An 18747-nucleotide genomic window follows, 5' to 3' on the forward strand; every position below is an offset into this window, starting at 1 on the left:
TCATCTCCATTCCTGGAAATGTCTTGTGTGCCTTCTCCTCGAGGCCCCTGGCCTGCCCTTCTGAGAATCAGGTGTCTCCCTGGCCCAGGAAAGCTGCCCCTGGCTGCAGCCGGCACTGCCCAGAGCCGGTCAGCTGGGGCAGCTGGGCCTCCGCGTGTCCCCAGCCCTGCCAGGCCCGGCAGCTCTTCGTGGTGACACAGATGCCCCGAGCCACCCTCTGCTACACTGACTCCCTTCATGGGGGGACGGGCTGGCAGCCAGCGAGTGTGTGTTTACGTGCTCCTCTGGGGGCCGAGACCAACTGGGGTGACATCCACAAGCTTCCCGTTAGTGCCACTGTCCTGGCACCTCTGTCTCACCTTGGCTGGTGGGATTTGCTGGGAAACCACACGTGCAGCCTGCGTTGTGCTTGTCCTGCTAACCTTCATCGGAGCACGTGCCCTGGGGGCTGCTGGAGATGGAATACGGGAAGTAAGATCTCAGAATGTCGTCACTGGAGCCGTCCTGCGGGAGCCTCCCTTCCGATGGTCGGCATGTCGTTCACCATGGAAACGTAAGATGTGAAAATGGGCAAAGCAGGAGGCTGTGAGGTTGAGCTGGCGCAGGGGACTCAGACCCCTCCTGGCTCCCTCCCGTTTCTTACTCACAATGACCCCAAGTAACCGCAGAGCACAGGCTGAAACGACAGATCCAAGCAAGCCTCTCCGTGTTGCTTCTGAGAAAACGGGTCTCTGAGGAAGGAAGACGACCCTGGGGACACACACTGACTTTGGCCCAGCCCCGTCTCTCCACCAGTCTCCTGATCCCCAGTCCCCGTTCTTCCAGCCATACTCCCTCGTCCAAAAAGAGATCTCGCAGAAGGCGGCCACCCACTAGGTCACCTACTGCCCACCCAGCATATCCTGCAAGTCATCTTCTTCTTAATCCCGCTTGCCTCTCGCCGAGCTGCTTTTAGCGTGTGTCAGTGTGCATTTAGGTGGAGAGCACGGTCCATTTGCTAAGGCACATTTCGGTAAGTGACAAATTCCAGAATGGCAGTGCATTAGTGACAACCAATTAGGGGGAAATTATCACTGCAAAGTGCTTGTAGCCGCTGCGCTGGGACAGAAGCCAACACACAGCACTTACTAAGTCTTACCTCATCGGGCTCAGTAGCCGGTAAAAAGGTTTAAATCCAATTCAATAAAATATTTGATGTGAAGACTGAACCGTGAGAACTGTAAATTCCAGCTAGTGGACAGGAAAGAGGTGACTCCGTATTTCCACACATCGTTCACCTCCTCTCGCCACTGAGAGCAGCAGCAGTGGATGTGGGGAATCTTGGTGTTTTGAAGATACACCAACTTGTATTCAAGCCCCAGCGTTGCCACTCTGAAGATGTGTGATCTTGAGGTCATCCATGCTCTTATCAATAAAGTAGAGACAGTATAACAGGTCTTACAAGGTTGTTGGATCTAAAATGGTTAAAATTTGCAGAGTCTACCCAGCACATAATTGGTAGCTGTTATTACTAGATTAATGGTCCCTACATGTTAGCGGTACGGCAAAATATTCATTAAAGCAAGTACGTATCATGGCAGCTAACAGGTAGAGTACTTAGTGCCATAAATATGCCATATACTATGTTCCATCTTAGATAGACTTCAAAGAAGAGCAAAATGTAACCCTGGCCATCAAAATAAGTCCAAAGTCAGCTGAAGAAACACATTAATACCTATTCTAACACTAATTTCAAATGGATTAAAGAATAAGGGCAAAAAGTAAAATCACAACCTAGAAGAAAATTAGGATCTAAATTTTTTTTTTAATTTATCTTGGAACTGAGACAAACTTTCAAAGCAAAACAAGAAAATTGGAAGCGCACAGATGTTTATAGCGGCTTTAGTCATCACAAAAACTTGGAAGCAACCCAGACGTCCTTCAGTAGGTGAACGGATAAATACACTGTGGTGTATCCAGACAATGAAATATTACTCAGCACTAAAAAGAAATGAGCTAGCAAGCCATGAAAAGACATGGAGGAAACGGAAGTGCATGTTACCAAGTGAAAGGAGCCAGTGTGGAAAGACTGCACACTGTATGAGCCCAGCTACATGGCGTTCTGCAAAAGGCAAACGTGTGGAGACAGTAAGAAGATCAGTGTTTGCCAGGGGTTAGGGTGGAAGGTGTGGAGAGGAGTAGGCAGAGTACAGAGGATTTTTATGGCAGGGGAACTATCCCTTCTGGTCCTACGCTGGTGTGTGTACATCGTATTGTACATCTGCCCAAGCCGATGGCGTGTGCAGCACCAAGAGCGAGCCTGATGCAGACCGCGGACTTGGAGTGATTATGATGTGTTGATGGAGGTACATCAGTTGTAACAAATGGACCACCTGGTGAAGGATGCTGATAAAAGGGGCGCTGGAGGTGGGGCAGGGGGGCCATATGGGAAACCTCTGTACCTTCCTCTCAATTTTGCTGGGAACCAAAAACTTCTCTAAATATATAACGTCTTAAAAAAAAAAGAAAAGAAAAGAAAAAAGAAAGAAGACATTAAGGAACAGATTTCAATACATAAAAAGTTGAACACATTTTCAGGAAAAAAGTAGCATAAAACAAAACTGGGGAAATATTTACAATGCATATGACATAAGACTGATGCCTAAATACATAAAGTTTACGAGTCAATCCTAAAAGGACAAAGACCCAACAGAACACCCACCGACGCACGTAAACAGACAGAAAAAGAAACACAAAAGGCTTAGAAATATGAACTGATCCTCAGACTCACTCATATTTAAAAAATACAAATTAAAACGATGTGATGGGATTGTTTACCCACCCAACATGCAACAATTTAAAAGGGAATATGAAACAGTTTTGGTATGACTAAATCAACGCAACTTTTTTGGATGATAAATTAATCAATTTTAATACATTAAAAACGAATAAAATGAATGTATTCCTCACCTCAGGGGTTACTTTGTCATGTATTTATTCTACGAATATTCTACAAATTTATTCTACAAATGTACTCAAAGAGACTCACGAACATATGTAGGTCATACACACATACTCACACACGTATACACGTGTGCAAACACACATGTATTCATAAGCACATATGCACACGTGCAAACTCACTGGCATTTATGTGCAGCATCCATTGTCATAGCTCATAACCAGAAGCAACCATCCGCCAGTCAAGACTCTGTTAAATAAATTATGATCTGTGTATATAATAAAACACTATACAGACGTGAAAGCAGGAAGTAGATATTTCTGGTCTCGTGTGAAAAAATTACAAGATGTAATTTTAAGCAGAAAAACAAGGTGTAAAAAAATGCATTGTAAGCGCCCCTGTGTTTTAGCAAAACCAAACCAAACCCAGAAGACATACGCACGGACAGTTCTTTTATGCGTGGACGAAGAAAAGGGACTTGATGAGAGCTCTCAACGGGTGAGGCCGTTTTCCGGGAGGTTGGTCCCGTAACTGACAGGAGGACTGCAGCTCCCTGGGTCAGGGTCACCGACAGGAAACACCAGACAGAGAGTGGGAGACAGACACAGGGTCGCGTCGGGGGAGGAAGGTCGGGGACAGCGAGGACTGAGAGCCACGACCGCAGGGGCGAGGCAGCCTGGCCCCCAGGGACAGAGGGGCCGCTGACCGTGGACCTGAGTCCCCCGAGATGGAGTTAGAGAGAGATGAGGAGGTGGTTTAGCTCGAGTCCGAGCTGGGGGGGAAAGAGGCTGAGAGCACGTAGGAAAGACAATGGCTCAGGGCACAAGAGGTCCCCCAGAGGAGCTTCCACGGGCCCCTCCAGCGGTGATGAGCCAGGCGCTGGAGGGGAGCCCCATCCCAGCGGCCTCAGGGTGGGTTCCGGGCTCACGCACAGGGGGCCCCACCTCTGTATGGGGGGCTGTGGGAAGTTCCAGCCTCCAGGGAGGGGGTGGGAAACGGGGGAGCAGGTGAGAAGAGGTGCTTGTGGCCCCTTCTTAACCTAACTTCACCTAATGACAGTTTGGGGTCATCCAAGCAGAGGTGACTGGAACCTTCAGGGGAGCAGGTGAACTCTTGAGAAGAGAGGGGGGCTCAGGACCAGCCACCCCACCTACGTGAGCACCTACAGTTTTCCAGGAGTTTAAAACCATGAATCACTGGGGTATCAGTGTACACAGAGGTGCGTTCTCCACCCTGGGTGTAAGCCAGCATCCAGGCCAGCTCACAAGTGGTTGCTTCTGTTGGGGGCTCTGCCCCAAGCGGGGGCAGGATTATAAATGCCCGCGTGCAGTTTGATTTAATGGATTAGAGCAGGAGTGTTCCAGACAGGCTGAAATCTCACCGCCTAAAATCACACTCATCAGATGCGTGAGCGAGGAGGGAACTTACACACCTCGCCCTGGGAGGCAGGGGGGTGGGGAGCGTAAAAGCCCGCCTGCTTGGACTTGCAGCTGGCTCTGCCAGCACCGGCCTGGGCCTGAGTAGGCTGCTTCACCTTCCTGTGTCTTCGTTTCCTGATCAGTACAATGGGGACAGTCTTACCTACCTCGGAGGGCGGTCTGGAGCATTAAACGAGCTAACGTTTGTACAGTGCTCAGAACCAGGGCCAGCAGGAGATGAGAGCCGTAGGAATATCGCTTAAATCAACGAAACGTAACGTCTCTCCTTTCCAGATGAGACAGCGGCAGGCTAGAGACGGAAACTGATTTCCCCAAGTTTCCGCAGCTGGTTAATGACTCTCCCCGGCCTGGACCCTGGTCTCTGAGTTCTCCCTCCATCACCACCGTGTCCTCAGGAGGCACCGGGACCCCACAGAGGGTCTGCAGATCCAGACACGGCCCCCAGCTGTCCCACCCCATGCCAGCGCAGGTGGACCTGGTGCCGATGTCCCTGTCTGGAGGGGTCTGACCAGACCACACAGAGGAGGCTGCCTGGGTCGCTGGGATTCCAGCTCTTTCTATCATATCAAACACTGTTTAACATTCCATTTCCTCAAAGAGGGAAGGAAGGAAGGAAAGAAAGGAGAAAGAGAGAGAAAGACACGCTGTCTCTCATACTCAGCTTCTCCACAGTCTTGTCGTGACAATAAAATAACGGACTGTCCGCAGTGGTAAAGGGAGCTACACAAATGCCAGGCAGAGGAAAAGCTGGTTCTGCAGCGCTGACTCGCAGTGAGCACTTACGAACCCTGTTAATTAGGGAGCCTCGTGTGACTTGGCGACGTCTGACCGCACTCAAGATAATTCATACATATGGACCCAGAGAACCTGAGATCTTCTGGGAAATACAATCAAAATGTGTGGTCTCTGCCAGGAAGGTTTTAGTCTGTGGAGAAGGATGGCCATTTCCTGATGAGCGTTCCTCAAATGCTCGTAACCGACGTGCCCCCCGTGGGCCCCGACCTCAGCGAATGCTCCTCACGTTTACAGGACAGAACTGGTCCTTCCAGAGAGACTTTTCTGAGACTGAATAATTGCTGCCTGAATTGTTTCTGATGCCCGCTACTCCAGGGCTCCTTCTCAGCCTGCCGTGGGTGCGGCCACCTCCACGTGCTTGCTGGTCAGCACCAAAGCCCGGGATTTGCTGAACTTGCCAGGCCTCAGCCTCCTCGGTAGGAGACAGGACCCTTGGAGTGGTAGACTGATCTGCACCCTGGCTGATGCAGCCCCAGTGCCCTCCTTCCTGTTCCTTGTGCTCAGCAAGAATCTCCCAAACTGGGAGTTTGAGATTTGCAAATATTAGCTACTATATATACAATAAATAAAAACCAAATTTCTTCTGTAGAGCACAGGGAACTATATTCAATACCTTATAGTAACCCATAATGAAAAATAATCTGAAAACGAATATACGTAGGTACATGTATGACAGAAACATTATGCTGCACACTGGAAATTGACACATTGTAACTGACTATATGTCAAAAAAAAAAAAAAAAACCACCCTCCCATCACCTCAGGGCCTTTGCACCTGCAGTTGTGTCTGCCTAGAACCCACCTCTCCTGATACCCACGTGGCTGGCTTTCTCACTTCCTTCAGGTGCTCAAATATCTCTTTATCAGAGCAGCTCTGCTCCACTCAACTTAAAATCTCAACCCTTTCCCCAACCTGGTTCTCCCAATCTTTTCCTTCTGTCTGTGGGACTAACACCACCGTGGCGCTGACATTTTGTGTGTTTATCTGTTTACTACCTGTCTCTCTCCTCCAGTTGGAAGGGATTGTGTCTGCGTTTCTCTAAGAGCTGTGTACTCACAATCGCTATTAGAGTCGCTGATGCTTAGAAGATAATTGTAAAGGCGCAAATAAGCCTCTAACTCTGGACCAGAAGCTTTCCTCCTAGAAAGGTAGGTAAGTGGAAAGAACGGAGACCTACAGTTGGAAGGTGGAGCTCCGGTCTCTACTCCTGATTAACTGGGGCAGTCGGGGACGTCATACGACGTCCCCTCTCCCATCTGTGAAGTGATACAAAGTCTCACCCAGTCCTCAGAGGGTGGCTGGAGATGACTTACAAAGGGACCATTTGTAAACAGTAAAGAGGAAGCGACACAAACCTGGGTATATTTGGGTTTCAGTTTTCACTTTTGGTCTCAATTTGTTTACATCCTTAGATTGAACTGTCACTGGGACTGGCTTGCTGTCCCCTGGGCATCCAAGCAGAGTGGCTGGGGGTCCTCAGCAGCTCCTGGGCCAGACAAACAGCATGATTCCAGCTCCGCCGCTAGCTTGCCCTGTGACCTCCGCCTGGTTGTGTACCTTCAAACCAGGCCTCAGACTGTAAGAGAAGTTGACTCATAGGCTGAATGTGAACAACGTGTGTAACACGGCACGTGAGACTCTTAGCAGATGCTTGGGGCTAATATTATTATTGACTATTGGCTTCTATTTCTAAGGGAGGTAATTCTCTCTTGGAAACGTGTTTGATCTTTAAATACAAATGGAAGGAGGCCTTGAAGGTTTTTCATTGATAAAATACGATCTCTTCTGTTGGGTGACAGAGTAAATGCTTAAGCTTATGTGACTTAGGTAACAAAAGTGACCTTAACTCTTAATTTTTGTCTATGAATGAAATTAAATAATAAGCTGCCATTGTTCTTGACTTTAAAATGTATTTATTTACTTATTTATGTATTTATTTATTTATTTGCCATCACCACACTTAAACTCATGGGCAAATCAGCTCTGTGTTTAGGTGATCTTTCCCGTGGAAAATAGCATTTATGTCTATAATCTTCCGGAGCTGGGAAGCCTCAGTTTGCCCACGCTCAAAATGCCTCAGCGGTGAACACTAACGGGTGTGTTTCCCTTTGAGCCCAGAGACGTCTGAACGTCAAGATGTGCTCAGCAAGGCAGATGGAGGAAGAAGGGAGCCAACCTTACCTCGGTGCCTTTTCTGGGCCAGAACCGGGGCTCCTCTTTCGTACAGGATCTAATTTCATTCTCACACCAGATCTTTGAGAGAAATGATGGCATCCTGGATGGAGAAGTGAGAACATAAAGTCACATCGAAGTTGAGTACCTTGTCCACAGAGCTAGAAAAGCCAAACCCCAAAGCCCAGTCCGGGGCCGACAGGCGGGAGATTCGTTCATCCGTCTGACATATATTTATTTTGTGTCTATTATAGGCCAGGCACTGTTCTAGATGCTGGGATTAAAGCCACGGCAAAAACAGAGCCCCTGCCTTCATGGGGAGTACCTTCCGGTGCAGAAGCACAGGTACACATGCACACTAGGCAGAGATGCAGCTAGAGATGTGGACATGGATGCGGATTCAGATGTGGTCGTGGATGTGAATGCACAGTCATGAGCGTGGATGTGCAGTCGTGGACGTGAATGTATAATTACGGGCAGACACACAGTTACTGACGTGGATGTAAATATGCTGGATATAGACGAGGACACAGTTATGAATTATCGCAAAACGGAAGAGAATGAAGAAGGGTATTTTAGACCAAGTAATGCGGAAGACCTTTCTTGGGACAAACGCTAACCAGAGCCTTGAAGGAAGACCCCTGAGTGTGAGGAACAGGAGGTGACTTTTCAGGATCACGCTGGGTGCTGCACAAAGAGCAGACTCTAGGGGGCAGTAGAGTGTCGGCGGAAACACCAGTGATGAGATTATTTTAAGTGCTGGTGGGAGGAAGCTAGGGGTTCCACCGTGTGGGAGGAGCAGCCCAGGAGTGCTCCCTCCTTAGTCACATTACGTCACGCTAGAGTCCCCTAAGGAATTTAAAGCTATTTTTTTCTTTTACAAAAGACTAATTTACCTAAAGATTTTGTAGGAATCAACACATAAGATACCATACTATATAGCCCCTCCATAATTACCCCAAGTTATTGAAACATTAACAAAATGATATAAAAACAACACACCCTGTGTTATGATCCTGCTAAAAATTGTAAGGGAGTTCGGGCTATAAGTGAATTCCATTCAGTACAGGATTATGAAGCTATGGCCACTGTAAGTGGAGGATCCCTGGGTGCTCTCCCAGCCTGACGGTCTTGTTTTGCAAATAGAGAAACTAACTCACTCACTCAGTTGGGAATGACACGTCTGCTTACAGCCAGGAGAACTTTCATTCCTTATTTTGCATTTATGCACGTACAAGAGGAAGATATATTTTTTCCATTGGAAGAATAGCCACAATCAGATTTGCGCTTACCAGAGACAGGGGCTGGAGGGAGGGGAACTGGATAAAGGTAGCATAAAGTACAGACTTCCAGGTATAAGATAAATAAGTAGTAGTGATGTAATGCACAACATGATAAACAGAACCGACACCATTGTATGTTTGAGATGGAAGTTGTTAAGAGAGTCAATCCTAAGAGTTCTCATCACAAGAAAAATTGTTTTTCTATTTCTTTAATTTTGTATCTATATGAGATGATGGATGTTCACTAAACTTACTGTGGAAGTCGTTTCATGATGGATTAAGTCACATCGTTATGCTGCACACCTTGCATTTATACATGCTATGCATCAAGTACATCTCAGTAAAACTGGAGGAAAATGATAGAATGACCACAGTTCTTGTAAATATATCTCCACATTCCCTGTGTGTCAATTGCATCTCAATGAAACTGGAGGAAAATGATAGAATGACCACAGTTCTTGTAAATATATCTCCACATTGCCTGTGTGTCAATTACATCTCAATAAAACTGGAAGGAAAAAATAGAAATGTAACAGAAGAATGAGCCTGGTGGAAAGCGACAGAAGACACGCACACGGAGGATCAGAACAGACTGGTTTTGTTCACACTGGCGCTGGCCCAGCAGAGTCGCCTCCCAAGACTGAGCCCCGAGCTTGGGATCTGATTGTCTCTTAAACTTGGAACACTTCCAGGTATTTGGGACCTTCCAGCTTAGGTGCAGCAAGTCTCCACTCGACTGTTGCAGGAAGCAGCGGTTTACACAAACAGAAGCAAGCTATGTTACAGGGGCCGCGGGGAGGGGTACCTTGTCTGATTCTTCCCTCCTCAGAATGACGACAGTTCCTATAAATATATCCCCACATTCCCTAACACTAACCCTGACACTCACTTTAGACGAAGCGCTTTCCTGGTGGAAACAGACCAGGGCTGCTGTCAGATTATTCAGAGGCAGAGGGGAAACTCCTTAGTGAAAGTTCTGACTACAGAAAATGTTGAAAGAAATATTATTTTATGGCTTCAAAGAGCACACATTGGTTAATTGCTTTTTTTTTCTTTTTTTAACAATCTCAGAATAGAAGATTTAGGTATGCTTTTTTTTTTCAGTTAAGACTCAGAAAACAATCTTTCCTACCTCGAAGATGAGCACAGAATGGATCACATTTGTAAGAGCTTACAGACCACCTTCAGCCAGAAGTGAAATTTGAGAGCTCCCTCAAATGCCTTATTATTCTAAAGAAACGGGACACACCCTCAGCTATGGCGGAATAAACACAGCCACTGAGGTCGTGCACGTTAATAAAAATGCTGGAGACATCACAGGAAGGTTTATGATGTGTTTTGTAAACCAAGGTGTGTCGGTGATTGGTCAGTAATTACAAGATTTGGATGTTGCTGAGTCCATTAGCCATACTCTGGGAGCTGGGGCGGGGAGGATTTAAGAGCAAATAAACCAGGTCACGTGAAAGCCCCACCATGTGTCTTAATGCCAGAGCTGAGATCACAAACCTCAGAGGGAGGAAAGCATATGCGTACGTGTACCTGTGCTTAAATATAGAAATGCTGACCCCATCCATTGCATTATAAAGAGCCCGAGGGAAAGAACTGGGCAACGTTTCTATTTTTGTGTCTGCTACTAGCAAATTCTCCGACCCTGAGCAGGGCAGGACTTTCTCTGGGCCTCATTTTCCACAACAATTAAGGAAAGAGACGGAGTTCTCTGATCACCAAGGTCTTTCTTTGAAAATGTTTCTGACCCCAGGGCTGTATTTAGAATTCTTGAAGCAAGAAATTAGCCACTTTTAAAGATGCTCCTTTGACCTAGAAACGTTCCACATGGTCCTTTGTTCTCCCATTAGAACAGACATTTAAATAAAAATGAAAGGAAACACCGTTGCTTATCCAGGCACAGTTTGGGGGGGGGGGCGATTATCTCGGCAGAGAGAACAGCTCCCTCCTCAGTGTTTAAAATTAGCCCGTCTCCGCCCTCTAGTGGAAATATCATGTATTTGCTCCAAACGGAATTGATTCAAGTCTTCATCAAACAAAATAGAAAAACAGAGTTAGCATGACTGAGCCGCAACCTGGGATCAAGCTAAATGCCATGTGGCACAGGGTCTCCACACAGATGTCTTGAATATTTCACTTGTTAAAAAAAAATTCAAAATTAACAATGAAAACCTGCAAAGTAGATTTAGACGCATCAGGGCCTGCAGATGAAATACGCAGGTCCAAATTAACGTCCTGTATTTAATTCATGCTCGCAAGAATGTTAAAGTCAGATCATTGATGAAAATTCTTGAGTCCAGGCAGTCACTGAACAGGACAAGGACACAGTGCTAAGCGAGGGGAGCTACTAGACAGATTGCTTTGGCAAGAAATGTCCATTTCAATTCAGTTTAACATTTAGACACATTTATTTTTTTATTGAGGTGTAGTCGGTGTATAATGTTGCATTAATTTCTGGTGTATAGCATAGTGATTCAGTTATCCATATGTGTATATATATATATATATATATATATATATACCTTTACCCATATATATATACCTTTTCATATTATTTTTCTTCATAGGCTATTACAAGGTATTGAGTACAGTTTCCTGTGCTGTACAGTAGGACCTTACCATCAATTTTACATATAATAGTATCTCCAAATCCCAAACTCCCAGTTTATCCCTCCACCCCACCCCTGTCCCTCCCTGGTAACTGCAGTTTTGTTTTCTATGTCTGTGAGTCTGTTTCTGTTTTGTAAATAAGTTCATTTGTGTCATTTTTCTAGATTCCACATATAAGTGATGTCATATAATAATTTTTCTTTCTCCTTCTGGCTTACTTCACTTAGTATGACAATCTCCAGGTCCATCCATGTTGCTACAAATAGCATTATTTTATTCTTTTTTATGGCTGAGCAGTATTCCATTGTGTGTGTCATACACATACCACAACTTCTTTATCCAGTCATCTGTCAATGGACATTTAGGTTGTTTCCATCTCTTGGCTATTGTAATAGTAGACATGTATTTTATGTGAGTATCTTCTGATTCCATCCCCTTGAAACATTTCTCAAAACCGCAGGCAAAGTAAACACCTACTCCAGCCACAGAAAGTCAGGAGATGATGGTGTGTGTGCATGTCCCCTCTCTGCCTGGGCGGTGAGCTCTTACAGGGAGCGTCTTCTCTTCTTACGTTTGAAGAGGAATCAAGTGTGCTGGGGGCTATGACACAGCTGGAGGGACTGTGACTTCAATGTCACTCACATTCAACTGTGTAAAAATTATTGTGCTAAAAATTTGTGAGGCTTTTGTGGGGTTTTTTTTTGTTTGTTTTTTAGGTAAAGTCAAATAACTGTGCTGGTTGAATTCAGCCTGCTAGCCTATCCAGCCACAGCCATTTGGTGCTGGGAGGGGTGAGAGGTTCTCCCCAGGGAAGACCTGTAGTAAGGTCTGCCCTGCAAAGAGTGAACCAGGTACAGGGAGGATCATCACGGAGGCCGGCTGGGGTCCACAGCGATGATCCGGGAGAACAGAGCTTCACTCAGCAAGATCAAAAGCTACACACAGGAAGGGAGGGTGTAGCTCAGTGTAGAGCACGTGCTTAGCACACATGAGGTCCTGAGTTCAATCCCCAGTACCTTCGTATAAATAAATAAATACTTAATTACCCCCTCCCCCCAAGAAAAAAGCTTTAAGAAAAGAAAATTTTTAAAAAGCTATGCACAGAGTTTCTAATCTTTCACACCAATCACAAGCCACCGCTAAGTGTTACCAGAATCTGAAGACAGCACCTTACCTGGAAGGTGCAAATAAAAGAAACAAATAAAAATCCCCCTTAGAGAAAATGAAGACTTTGCAAGAAGAACTTTAAACAAAGCCATTGTTGAAGTCTCAGAAAAATAAGTGAAGATATTGCATCCCAGGAAAAAGCAAAGATACTATTTTTAAAAATGTGTAGGTAACAAGACAAAGAAAAGAGGAAAGAAAAAGGGAGGCAGAAAGAGAAGCTTAGAAACTTGATAGCAGAAATGAAAATCTTAGTAGAAGAGTTTAAACACAAAGTTGAAAAAATATTATAAAATGTAGTAAAGGTATAAATAGAAAGGTAGTATGTGAGAATGGCCATCATTAAAACGTCCACAAATGACAAATCCTGGAGAGGGTGTAGCGAAAAGGGAACCCTCCTAACTGTTGGTGGGAATGTAGTTTGATGCAGCCACTATGGAAAACAGTATGGGGGTTCCTTAAAAAACTGAAAATAGATTTACCATATGATCCAGCAATCCCATTCCTGGGCATATATCAGAGGAAAGCTGTAATCCAAAAATATACCTGCACCCCCATGTTCAGAGCATCACTATGTACAATAGCCAAGACATGGAAGCAACCTAAATGTCCATCAACAGATGACCGGATAAAGAAGATGTGGTGTGTGTGTGTGTGTGTGTGTGTGTGTATATATATATATATATATATATATACACACACATATACACAAAATGGAATATTACTCAGCCATTAAAAAGTGAGATAATGCCATTTGTAACAACATGGATGGGCCTGAGATTGTCATACTAAGTGAAGTAAGCCAGAAAGAAAAAGAAAAATACCATATAAGATCGCTTATATGTGGAATCTAAAAAAAATGGCACAGATGAAATTATTTACAAAATAGAACCAGACTCACAGACAGAAAACAAACTTACAGTTACCAGTGGAGGGAGGGGGGAGATAAATTGGGAGTTCAGGATTTGCAGATACTAACTACAATAGACAAAAAAGATACACAACAAGGTTCTACTGTGTATCACAGGGAACTATACTGAGTACCTTGTAATAGCCTATAATGAAAAAGAATGATGCAGCAAGTGACAAAGAATATATATTTGTAACTGAATCACTGTGCTGTATACCAGAAATTAACACAATATTGTAAAACGACTATACTTCAATAAAAAACAACACAAAACAAAACAAAAAAGTAATATGTGAGAGGAAAGATAAGGAAATTAGGAAACCAGTTTAATGTGTCCAACATCGGAATAATAGACAACATAGAAAAAGAGAAAAGAAAAAAGTGAGCAGTAGAGTTCATCCAGGAAACAACCCAAGAAAATCGTAACAGTGCAAGGACCTGAGTTTCCAAACTCAAAGGACCCACCAAGGATCCAGCAAAAATGGATGGAAACAGACCCCCAAATTACACTGTTGTGAAATTCAGAAACTGGTAGGCAGATGGAAGGTTCTATTTGCTTCCTAGGGGAAAAAATGAAGAGTGAGATGGCGAGGTATGTGCCCCGCCATTTCTGGTCCCTAAGCTTTGCCCTGGAACCAAGAGCAGCAGTTCAGAGACGGGGAGGACAGCACCCCTCCCTGCATTTTGAGTGACTCTGAGCCAGCCTGGAGCCAGGTCACACCAGAATAAACGTGCCTGGGCAGCATGATGGGGAAAGGAGGTCTTGACATCTGCTTTCTTGACTGTTCTCAGTTCCCTGACACTTGAACATGCCCTAAGAATGTGTGGACCCCAGGGATGGACGTGGTACTGGGGCTGGCCTCGAAAAGGACAGTGGGCGGGGCTGGATGGAAGACAAAAACTCGAGAGATCCGAGCACCAAGGAGACCCAAGCTGGCCAGAAATGTCCACAAAAAACAGCCTGGAATTGGCTACGCAGGCGGGCAGTCCACGCCCAGCCAGAGAGGACAATGTGACCGCAGACCCTCCTCCCCTCCTCACCAGGGATGCTTAAATGACACTTTTGGCCCCAGGCACCCGGATGGCATCCTGGGGAGAGGCCAGCCAGCGTGGACCTTTGAAGGCTGAGGAATCTGAAACCCTGAGCTTCTCTCTAAAAAAAGAGCATGCATTGCCTTAAGGGCCTGTTAAAAGATCAAATTATACTAAGTTTTAAATCGGGTAGGACTGAATATTTTTATGTCTACTAACCAGTTATGCTGCTCATGAGAAAGACCAGATTATTTATAAACAACACAAAGGGACAACATTACAGCTGTAGGCTGAATGCATTTCATGAAATGGCCGCACTTTTAAAGTGAAGGGGGAAGAAAAAAAAGGCCGGCACCCATTTCTCCTCTTCCTGTTCATACTAAGAAAATTCAGTATATGAACAAAGCTGTATTTACAGAAGTCTGAAGATTAAATAAATTTGCTAGTGGTTATATACGCCAACATGAAGCATTGCTTAGTGTCTGGCTCCGGGGTTCAGAATTTAAAGAAAAACAGCTTGAAAATGAAGACCACCAAAGGCATAAACCATTCTGGACTGTCTGCGCATCCAAAGCCGCCCTGCAGTTCTAAGGGGAGTTTGCGTTCTCAGTCCGCCAACCTTGTGTGTGGTTCAAGGGGGCTGAAGCACTGTGCTGTGCACCGGAAACTGACACAACGTTGTAGACTGACTGTACTTCAATTTAAAAGTGGGGGGGTGCATTTTGCTTTGTCTTCATTTTTGCTGAAATTTAAGTCACTGGCCATCGCTGAGAGAAAAGCGATTCTGGTAATTTACACCTTCCTAGGTGCATTCTGCTTAGCGTTTCATTAAAAGGATTGACCCTAATGTGTTTAATCAGGACATGTTCTACACAAGCACACGTTATACACACAGGCACACCTTAGAGATATTGTGGGTTCGGTTCCAGAACACCTCAATGAAGTAGATATCACCATAAAGCCAGTCACGTGAAGTCTGCGGTTTCCCAGTGGTATAAAAAGTGTGCTTACGCTATATTGTCGTTTCTTGAGTGTGCATTATATCTGAAAAAACAATATACAGACCTTAATTTAAAAGAAGTTCATTGCTAAAAAATAGAAACACTCACCCTCACCTGAGCCTTCCGTGAGTCTAATCTTTTTGCTGGTGGAGGGTCTGTTGATGGCTGCTGACTGATCAGGGTGGTAGTTGCTGGAGGCTGGGAGGCAGTGCAAGTTTCTTAAAATGAGACAAGAATGAAGTCTGCCGCAGGGATTGAGTCTTCCTTTCACAGAGGACATCTCTGCAGCAGGCAGCGCTGTTTGACAGTGTTACACTCACAGCAGAACTTTGTTCAAAATGGGAGTCCATCCTCTCAAACGCTGCTGCTGCTGTATCAGCTAAGTTTATGTCACATTCCAAACGCTTTGTTATCATTTCAACCCTCTTCACAGCATCTTCGCCAGGAGGAGACTACATCTCAGAACAGCACTTTCTTGGCTCATCCATCAGAAGCAACTCCTCATCCATTCAAGCTGCACCGTGAGATGCAGCAATTCAGTCCCATCTTCAGGCTCCACTTGTAATTCTAGTTTTCTTGCTGTTTCCACCACACGTGCAGTTACTTCCTCCACTGAAGTCTTGAACCCCCTCAAAGTCACCCATGAGGGTTGAGATCAGCTGCTTCCAAACTTCTGTGAATGTGGGTATGTTGCCACTTCCCTTTACTCAACAACGTTCTTAACAGCATCGAGAATGGTGAGGTCTTTCCACAAGGTTTTCAGTTGACTTTGCCCACAGCCATCAAAGGAATCACTGTCTATGGCAGTATAACCTTATAAAATATATTTCTTAAATAATAAGACTTAGAAGTCAAAATTACTTCTTGATCCATGGACTGCTGAATATGAAAAGGAATATATATATGTGTATGTATATATGTGTATATGTATGTATGTGGAAGCTGTGGCAGCAGGCATGACAACAGCATTCATCTCATTGTCCATCTACATCAGAGATCTTGGATGATCAGGTTTATTGCCAGTGAGCAGTAATATTTTGAAAGAATTTTCTTCCTGAGCAATAGGTCTCAACAGTGGGCTTAAAATGCCCAGTACACAGGTTCTCTGTCATCTAGGCTTTGTCGTCCCATTTCTAGAACACAAGCAGAATAGATTTAGCATCCTTCTAAAGGGCCCTAGGATTTTCAGATGGTAAATGAGCATTGGCTTTGACTTCAAGTCATCAGATGCATTAGCTCCTAACAAGAGAGTCAGCCTGTCCTGTGAAGCTTTGGAGCCAGGCATTGACGTCTCCTCTCCAGCTATGATATGACAGCCCTAGATGGCATCTTCTACCAATAAAGGGCTGTTTCATCTACGTTGAAAATCTGCTGTTCAGTGTCGCCACCTTCATGGATGATCTGAGCTGCATCATCTGGAGAACTTGCCCCCGCTTCTGCATCAGCACTTGATGCTTCACCTGCACTTTTATGTCATGGAGACGGCTTCCTTCCTTCAACCTCGGGACCCAACCTCTGCCGGCTTCACATTTTTCTTCTCCAGGTTCCCCACCTCTCTCAGCCTTCATAGAATTGAAGAGAGCTGGGGCTTTGCTCTGGATGACACCTTGGTTTAAAGAAATGTGGTGGCTGCTTTGATCTTCTATCCAAACCGCCCAAACTTCCTCCACATCAGCAATAAGACTGTTTAACTCTCTTATCACTTGTGTGTTCACTGGAGCAGCAGTTTTAACCTCCTTCAAGAACTTTGTTTTTGCATCCATAACTTGGCTGTTTGGTGCAAAAGGCCTAGTTTTCAACCCGTCTAGCCTTTTGGCATGCCTTCCTCACCAAGCTTAATCATGTCTAGCTTTTGATTTAAAATGAAGATAATGTGACTCTTCCTTTAATTTGAACACTTAGAGGCCACTGTAGGGCTATTAATCAGCCTAATTTCAATATTCTGGTGTCTCTGGGAATCAGGAGGCCCAAGGTGATGGAGAGAAACGGGGAACAGCTAGTTGGTGGAGCAGTCAGAACACACAGGACATCAGCTGATTAAGTTCACTGTCTTACGTGGGTGTGGCTCATGGCACTCCGAAACAGTGACAGTGGTAACACAAAAGGTCGCTGAGCACAGAACATTAGAACAAATAGCATAACAACGAAAAAGCTTGAAATATTGAGAGATTTACCAAAATGTGACACAGAGACATGAAGTGAGCAAATGTTGGAAAAATGGCGCCAACACACGTGCTCAATGTAGGGTTGCCACAAACTTCCAGTTTGTAGACACACATGGTATCTCTGAAGGGCAACACAGCAAGGTCTGCCTGCATATAAACATATTCCAATTACTCGAAGTACACTATGCGGATATGATAAAACACTTCTATGTGTATCTCTGATCATTTCCTTGGTATATATTCCAAAAAGAGCTCAGGGTGGAAACATCTTTAAGATGCTTTACAATTGCTGCTAGAAGAGAGAAGTTTAATGGAGAGAAGAGTTAGTGAAAAAGGAGATTGGTGTAGAAAACAAACAAACAAACAAACAAACAAACCCAGACACCTGCCACCAAGAGGAGAAGAAAACGGGGAAGGAAGAAATTGAGGCTGTGAGTGTCAGCTGTGCCTGCGTCACGGCAGTTTCCCCAGGTGGACACGTCCTCCAGTGGAACACTGACATTTTCATTCCTAGTCCTTATCTTTCGTAAGCGAAGGTCGTCTCCATTCATCCTGCTGCTTCTCCACCTACACAGTGTCACCCTAGTCTCTTGGTCCCAAAATGCCTCACCACCACCACTGAACACCAAGCAGCGTGAAGGGTTAAAGGGGGAGGGGGACGCCCTTCCCCCCTGACGCTCCTGACCTCACTCCTGCTCACACACAACCTGAAGAGCCTGTAAGTGGCCACTGGGTCCCTCCAGCTACAAGAGAGCCTTGGAAATGTCATTCGCGGCAGCCCTGGTTGAGCTCAAAGCTCTGTTACTGTGGAGGAGAGGAAGAACCACCGCCAGGGACACTGAAGGTCCATCACAGGAACAGAAGTGGTCCTGGACTGTGAATGAATCAAAGCCAAGCACACGATCCCGCGCCATCCGTTTCTGGGCAGGTCTTGTCTTATCGCATAGTCACACATCTTCTATACCTGTCAGTGTAGGAAGAGCCCAGGGGAATGAAGGCTGGTTTCTTACTGGATTAGAAAAAAAATTCTCTTTCATGTCTGCAATGAGGAAGGGATTTCACTTTCTTGAAATGATGTTTAAAACAAAACAAAAATGCCCTCCTGTTTCTCTGAAAGCACTTTGACCGCAAATTCAACCATTCTCACTTCCTTAACCACAAATAATTTCCTATACAAGAGCCACACAGGGGGAGCCTCTTCAGAGAAATCAATACACTGTGACAGTAG

General features: G+C 45.1%; 1 protein-coding gene across 10 annotated transcripts in view; it reads right to left on the reverse strand.

The window, feature by feature from the left end:
• The window catches only part of CMPK2 (cytidine/uridine monophosphate kinase 2), a 37270-nt gene that overhangs the window by 6696 nt on the left and 11827 nt on the right, over positions 1–18747 (reverse strand). The window contains exons 6-8 of one of the 10 annotated variants that reach the window (XR_012499175.1): positions 15255–15397; positions 7358–7451; positions 360–6662 (exon numbers count right to left, since the gene is read on the reverse strand). The gene's annotated coding sequence lies outside the window, so the exon portion shown is untranslated. Of the gene's footprint in view, positions 1–359; positions 7452–15254; positions 15398–15462; positions 18484–18747 lie in introns of all 10 variants that reach the window. The other 9 variants (XR_012499173.1, XR_012499178.1, XR_012499174.1 and 6 more) reach the window with 9 other exon arrangements.

This window comes from Camelus bactrianus, chromosome 15 (assembly GCF_048773025.1).
Source record: "Camelus bactrianus isolate YW-2024 breed Bactrian camel chromosome 15, ASM4877302v1, whole genome shotgun sequence".
Lineage (NCBI taxonomy): Eukaryota > Metazoa > Chordata > Mammalia > Artiodactyla > Camelidae > Camelus > Camelus bactrianus.